The following is a 6,557-nucleotide window of genomic DNA, read 5'->3' as shown; positions in this document are numbered from 1 at the left end:
AGCCCCGGAGGATCCCAGGATACTAAGGGAAGGAGCTGAGGATAGGTCCGGGGAAGGTCACAAAAGATGCCAGTGTCTGGCTCACCACTCTGGAATTGGGGCACTGCCTGATGCAGGGCTCATTGGAACTGTTAGCAATTGGCTGTGGGACAGCCATCCCACAGGGGCTGCAGCAGATGCCAGAGCTCAGAGCTGGAGAGACATCTTTGTGTGATGGAGGCAAACCTGAAACACACAGCAAGGTCTAAGTTAAGCATAAGACATGCATGCTAGTAGATGAAGAGTTTCAATGCCAGATGCTATAGTAGTAGGCAGAGGATTGAGGGAGAGAAGCATGACATTTGCACTTGACATTGCAAATATCATATGTGTTAAAGTGAAAGCAACCATTTGGAGTGTTTGAAAGGAAAGCTGAAAGGTTTTTGTATTCTCCATTTCTTTGAGCAGCTGGAGAGACTTGGAAAGGCATTTCACTGCAAAATGAATTGTAATACAGCTTCTAAATCCCACTGAAAATACCAGATACAACTCCTCAACCAAAGCCTGCAACTGAAAAAATACAAAGGCTTCTTTTATAGTAAGAAAAACATTGGATAAGAGTTACAGATATTTATGCAATCACCGCTTCAACATCACTCTTACACTACAAAATATTCATGCACACACCAACAGCAAATGCTTCTTCAGCTTGACAAAGGGTTATACCCGAAAGCTTATGAAGAAGAATATTTCCAACTATTTGAGTTGGTCTAATAAAAGATATCAGATTTACCCAAAGAACCTTGTCTTCCTATATCCTTAGATCAACACAGCTACAGCCTATACCCCTGCAAGATATTAATCCAGAATTCAGCCCTAAATTTAAGGTTTTAATAAAATCCATTTGGATAGATATAAAGAGATACAGACAAATCAGACTTACACTGTTCAGAGATGAAAACAGGTCAAGAGAAGCTGTTGGAAAAGCTACAAGTTGAGGGAGCTTTTATACCTGCTCCTAGATTGCCTGAGACAAGTGCTGCACATGAGACGTGAATGAATTAATGAATAAAATTTATTAGCTGGGTAACTCATCTAATTGATGTTATAGCTTTACTCATTGCTTGTGATCAATAGTCCATACTCAGCCTTCTGTAGCATTGGATGCATTTTACAATCTGCATCTTCATAGATTTAATAGATTTCATAGACTTCATAGATATTAGGGCTGGAAGGGAACTTGGAAAATCGTTGAGTCCAGCCCCCCACCCAAAGGGAAGGAAGTCAGCAGGGATCATAGGATCCCAGCAAGATAAACATCCAAATGTGTCTTGAAGGTGTTCAAAGTGGGTGCTTGAACCACCTCCGGTGGCAAGCTGTACTAGACCTTGGGGGTTCGGACAGTAAAGAAGTTTTTCCTTATGTCCAGCCTGAAATGGCCACAGAGGAGTTTGTGACCATTCAATCTTGTCATCCTTTGGAGCACTCTGGTGAACAGACATTCCCCCAGATCCTGATGAGCACCCCACATAAATTTATAGGTGGCCACCAGATCACCCCTGAGCCTGCGCTTTTCCAAGATGAAGTGTCCCATGGCTCTCAGCCTCTCATCATAAGGTCTGTTTTCCTGACCTCTTATCATAAGCGTGGCTCTCCTGTAGACCCTCTCAAGCTTCTCCATGTCGTTTTTGAATTGTGGAGCCCAAAACTGGACACAGTACTCCAGCTGCGGCCTCACCAAGGCCAAATACAATGGGAGAACGACATCCTGGGATCTGCTCAAGAAGCATCTATGTATGCAAGCCAGCTTTTTGCTCACTTTACTAGCTGCAGCATCACATTGAAGGCTCATGTTCATCTTGTGGTCAGTCATGACCCCCAAGTTCCTTTGATCCATAGTGCTCACCAGTGTAGCACTGCCAAACCTATAAGGATGCTGCGGGTTTTTCCTCCCAAGGTGGAGAACCTTGTGTTTTTCAGTGTTAAACACCATCGGTTTCTCATCCACCTATTTCCTGAGCCTGTCGAGGTCAGCCTGGATCACCCTCCTGTCTTCAGGTGTGGATGCTTTACCGCAGGGTTTGGTGTCATCGGCAAACTTGGCCAGTCCGCTTCTGACACCAATGTCTACATCATTAATGAAGATGTTGAATAGTGTTGGCCCTATGACAGAGCCTTGAGGGACCCCACTGGTCACAGGGCACCAAGATGATTGACTTCCATCAACCTCTGGGTCCAACCACGTAGCCAATTCCCCAGCCAGTGGATCATGGTGAGGCAGGGCCACAGTTGGCCAGTTTTGCCAAGAGGTGATCATGAGATACCAGATCAAATACTTTTTTAAAGTCAAGATATATAATATCAATCTCTTGCCCCTTGTCCAGGTGATAGGTCACCTGGTCAAAAAAGGAAATAAGATTGGTCAAGCAAGACCTACGCACAACAAACCCGTGCTGGCAATCCCTCAGGATTTTGCCATCAGGCAGTCTGTTGAGAGTGGTCTCTTTGATAATCTTTTCTAGGACCTTCCCTGGGATAGAAGTCAGGCTGATGGGCCTGTAGTTTACTGGATCCCCTTTCCTCCCTTTCTTGAAGATATGCACCACATTGGGCTTCTTCCAATCTTTGGGCACTTCACCAGAGCGCCAGGAGCTCTCAAAGATCTGTGCCAGGGGCTGGGCTATGATGCTCACTAGCTCCATGAGTACCTTGGAGTGTAAGCTGTCAGAACCAGATGACTTGGAGGCATCCAGCCTCTCAAGGTGTTCCTTCACAAGGTCAGCATTGATGAAGGGTAAGGAATCTCCCTCACCTGGGCCTTCCTGTCCTGTAATGGGCAGGGGCGTCCCTTGGGACTGATGAAAGGCCAATGCAAAGTACCCATTTAGCAAGTTTCATAGACATTAGGGGCTTGAAGGGACCACATGGGATCATCAAGTCCAGCCTCCCTGCCAGAAGCAGGAAGTCTGCAGGGATCAAATGATCCCAGCAAGATAAACATCCAAATGCCTTTTGAATGAGCCCAGAGTAGGTGCTTGCACCATCTCTGGGGGTGTCTGTTCCAGACCTTGGACACTTGGACTGTAAAGAAATTTTTCCTTATATCGAGTCTGAATTGTCCTTCTAGAAATTTCTGGCTATTAGTCCTAGTTATCACTTGTGGACCCCTGGTGAACAAGTGTTCTCCCAAATCCTGATGCATCCCCCTTATATACTTATAGAGATCCATCAAGTTCCCCCTGAGTCTTCTCTTCACCAGGCTGAAGAGTCCCATGTCCCTCAGCCTCTCCTCATACGGCTTGCACTCTTGGCCTTTGTTCATACAGGTAGCTCTCCTCTGGACTCTCTCAAGCTTATCCACATCTCTCCTAAAGTTGGGGGCCCAAAACTGGATGCAGTACTCCAGCTTCCAATCACTTCAAAATTTCAAAGGCCAGGTTTGGGCCTTTAATCATGGTACTGACTTCAGTCAAGCTACAACAGAAATGGAGGGTCTTTCTAAACTTGTAGCTTTTCCCTAACAGGTCCACTAAGGAAAGCTGACTCAGTTGTGTGCAGATAGAGACAACTTCTCTCACGCACAATATTCCATCTTTGTCCTTTAAATCCATAATAGTATTAGGGGAAAGGCAGAGTACACACAGAAAGAAGGCTAACCTTGTTCTGCTATGCTGTCATCCCTTGTCCAAGCTGCACTGAAATCAGTAAGTGTCATTTCCTTGGGAGAAAAAGCAACTGGTGAAGCCAAGGAGCAGGAATGAAAGGAGGAAGACAGCCCTGCAATGAGAAGAGATTCTCTCAAAGCCTAACTAGCTTTGTGCTACACTGCAGGACCCTATTCCTGACAGAGCAAGAATGATCTTTAAAGTGGACAATGCACAACAAATAAGTCAATGGAGCTTTTGCAAACATGCCAGCTGAGGATCTGGGACATCATCATGCAAAAGGATATCTTTTTTAAAATATTGGGAAAGAAAAAACTTTCAGCACTTGTAAAATCCCCTTGTGTTCAGAGGCTAGAAATCATGATCTAATTAAGGCAACAAGAAGATAAACATTGATGTATCCATCTCACCTCACTCTTTGAATACAGAGGTATCTAATTCTACTAATGAACTGTTATTATGTTAGTGGTTTTAAGATAATAAGCATGTCAGTGCTTGGAATGCATCACTGCGGCGCCTGAATTTATTAATATGCGAACAAGCTTCAGAGCACCTAGCTGGGGTGTTATTATCTTGCTTTTACATACCAGTAGTGAAAGGCACCTTAAGATAAAAGTTCTTTGGAATCATGTAGCAGAGCTCCAAATACAACCCACTGGCAATGATGATGTGTTTCATCTAAAACCACTCTATTAATATATTGTGTTGAAAGGCAGCACTGGCCCTGTAAAAAACAAACAACCAAAAACCAGTTCCTAGTCTTGACTCCCAGCTGCGTCATTAACTGGAGAAGAATACAGAGAGTCCTTCGGGCGTCAGTCTTTTTAGATTAACTGGATGAATCATTTTTTGGCCTCAGCAAAAATAATGTCCCACTAAACAATATTGCAAACATTTTGCTTTCTTGGCACAGGAAAATTATCATTCCCAGAAGAATGGCTGGTGTGTAAAATGGCCCCATATGCTGAGGCTTCAAATCATAACCTGGTTAGAGAAATGACACTGATAGGTATTTTTAAGATCTATCTATTTTGCAGTATAGGAGTTTCTAATTCCAGCAGGAAACTATTAATATGATGCACAGTGCGGACCTATAAAGCATTAATGAGCATTTTGCAAGATGCTTTGTTGTCATTATTTTTGTTTTAGGAGTAAATAAGTAAAGGCTCACACATTTTAATGAGGGGTGGCAGAAGGAGGGATGGCACCAGCGGTTAAGACATAAATGCAACCTAATAACAATTGTTCTAATAATACAACAATAGTTCTTTTCATCATTTGCCTTTAATCAATACTACTGCCTCTCCATACGACATGATGATAACCATACCTGTTCCCTATTACATTTTCTGTTTCCAAATAACTAACTACGGGTTACAAAGACTGGTACAAGGTTGAGATAATTCGGTAAGCGTCTGATTGAATTGTCTTCTGATTATGTGTATAAAAAAAAGAGGGACTAGATCATGTTGCAACCCACTACAAAGCAATGATGAGTGAAGTAAACTTAAATTCACACACTCAGCACAAACTTCAAACACATTCAAATTCCTGGCACCGACTGAAATGCTTCACCCACAATTTAAGCTTTTCTAAGATCAGACACATTAAAGCGTTTCCACTTAGAGAATTACCTACCCACTGTACTTGGCACATTCATCACTGTGGTGGTAATACATGTTGTTTTAGCACATGTGACTCATGTAGAAGAGTTTGGAGCTGCAGGAAGAGATAAGAAAATATTTGGATGGAAATGCAGTCTCAATTAGTGGTTGTGTAAAGGAAAAAAAACATGGGATTAAAGGGGAAAGGAACTGAGGATGTTAAAAAAGTAGATTCTTCACAGGTTGAGAATCCAAGAGGAGTATACAAGGAAAGCAGGCATTTGGAAAGGGGTTCAAAACCGCAGAGGAGGTCTGGGTAGCTTGTGAAGACAGATGTGAGCAGTGTCTCTGTTGAGGGAAAGTCCAGTTGCCAGGTGCCCCTAGGACAGGAGATGCCAAGGAGTACTGAGATGATGAGGAGGGTTCATGCTGGGGACAAGACTTCAGCCAAGAAGATCAGTTCTGGACATCCCAGAATTGGGGGAGCTCTGGGTTTGTTAGGAGAAAGGAAGTTTGGGGAGCCATCGACTTGAACTCTAGAGATTGGGGCAGATTAGAGGCAGTGGAAGTGGTGGGATGGTGTCCCAGGGTGGGGGGGTGAACAGTGGAGCTGGGAAGGAGAATAGGAGTAGGAGATTTGTGAGGAAGGGTGGGAGGATGGGGGCCAATAACCTGCCATCACATCTCCCAGGAAAAAATCATCATGCAGAGGCAGAATGGTAACATTTGTGGAATCTCAAAATATGTAAAACAAGAAAGCCTATTTATTAGGCCTGTGCGAGTAGGCAGCTATTCAATCCAGCTTTGGCTCTAGCTGCTTCAGATGCCAGGGATCTGATCAGAAGCTCCAGATTGGTTTCCCACTTTGATCTGGCCGAAGCAGCTCCAAAGCTTCGGAGCCGCCTCAGAGATCCTGCCGTTGGGTAAAAGGGGGAATTAATTAAATATCTATAACTGTTGTTTTTTGTCTGGTTTGGATGAAACTTGCAGATATGTTAGCCTCTGATAAGAGCATGAATCTTGCCAAGGTTCAAGAAGATCTGTGCAGGGGCTTGGGGGGAACTGTATCCCAAATTTCAGAAAGCAAAACTCATGTCACATGTATGTGTGGGGGGTGAGAACTGCAGGGGTGGTGGCCCCTGCTGAGGCCATGAAGCCTGCCAAGTCTCAAGGAGAGAAGTGCAGGGGCTTGAGGGAAACTGCACCTCAAGCTGCGGACAAGCAAAACTCATGACATGGGTGACACTGGGTGTGTTAAGGCGCAGCGGGGGGACAGCTGCAGGGATGGTGGCCCCTGTTGCATCCAGGA

This window comes from Crocodylus siamensis, chromosome 6, assembly GCF_052110815.1.
Source record: "Crocodylus siamensis isolate JL-2025a chromosome 6, ASM5211081v1, whole genome shotgun sequence".
NCBI lineage: Eukaryota > Metazoa > Chordata > Crocodylia > Crocodylidae > Crocodylus > Crocodylus siamensis.
The sequence above is the reverse complement of the archived record's forward strand: the minus strand, read 5'-3'. Positions refer to the sequence as shown.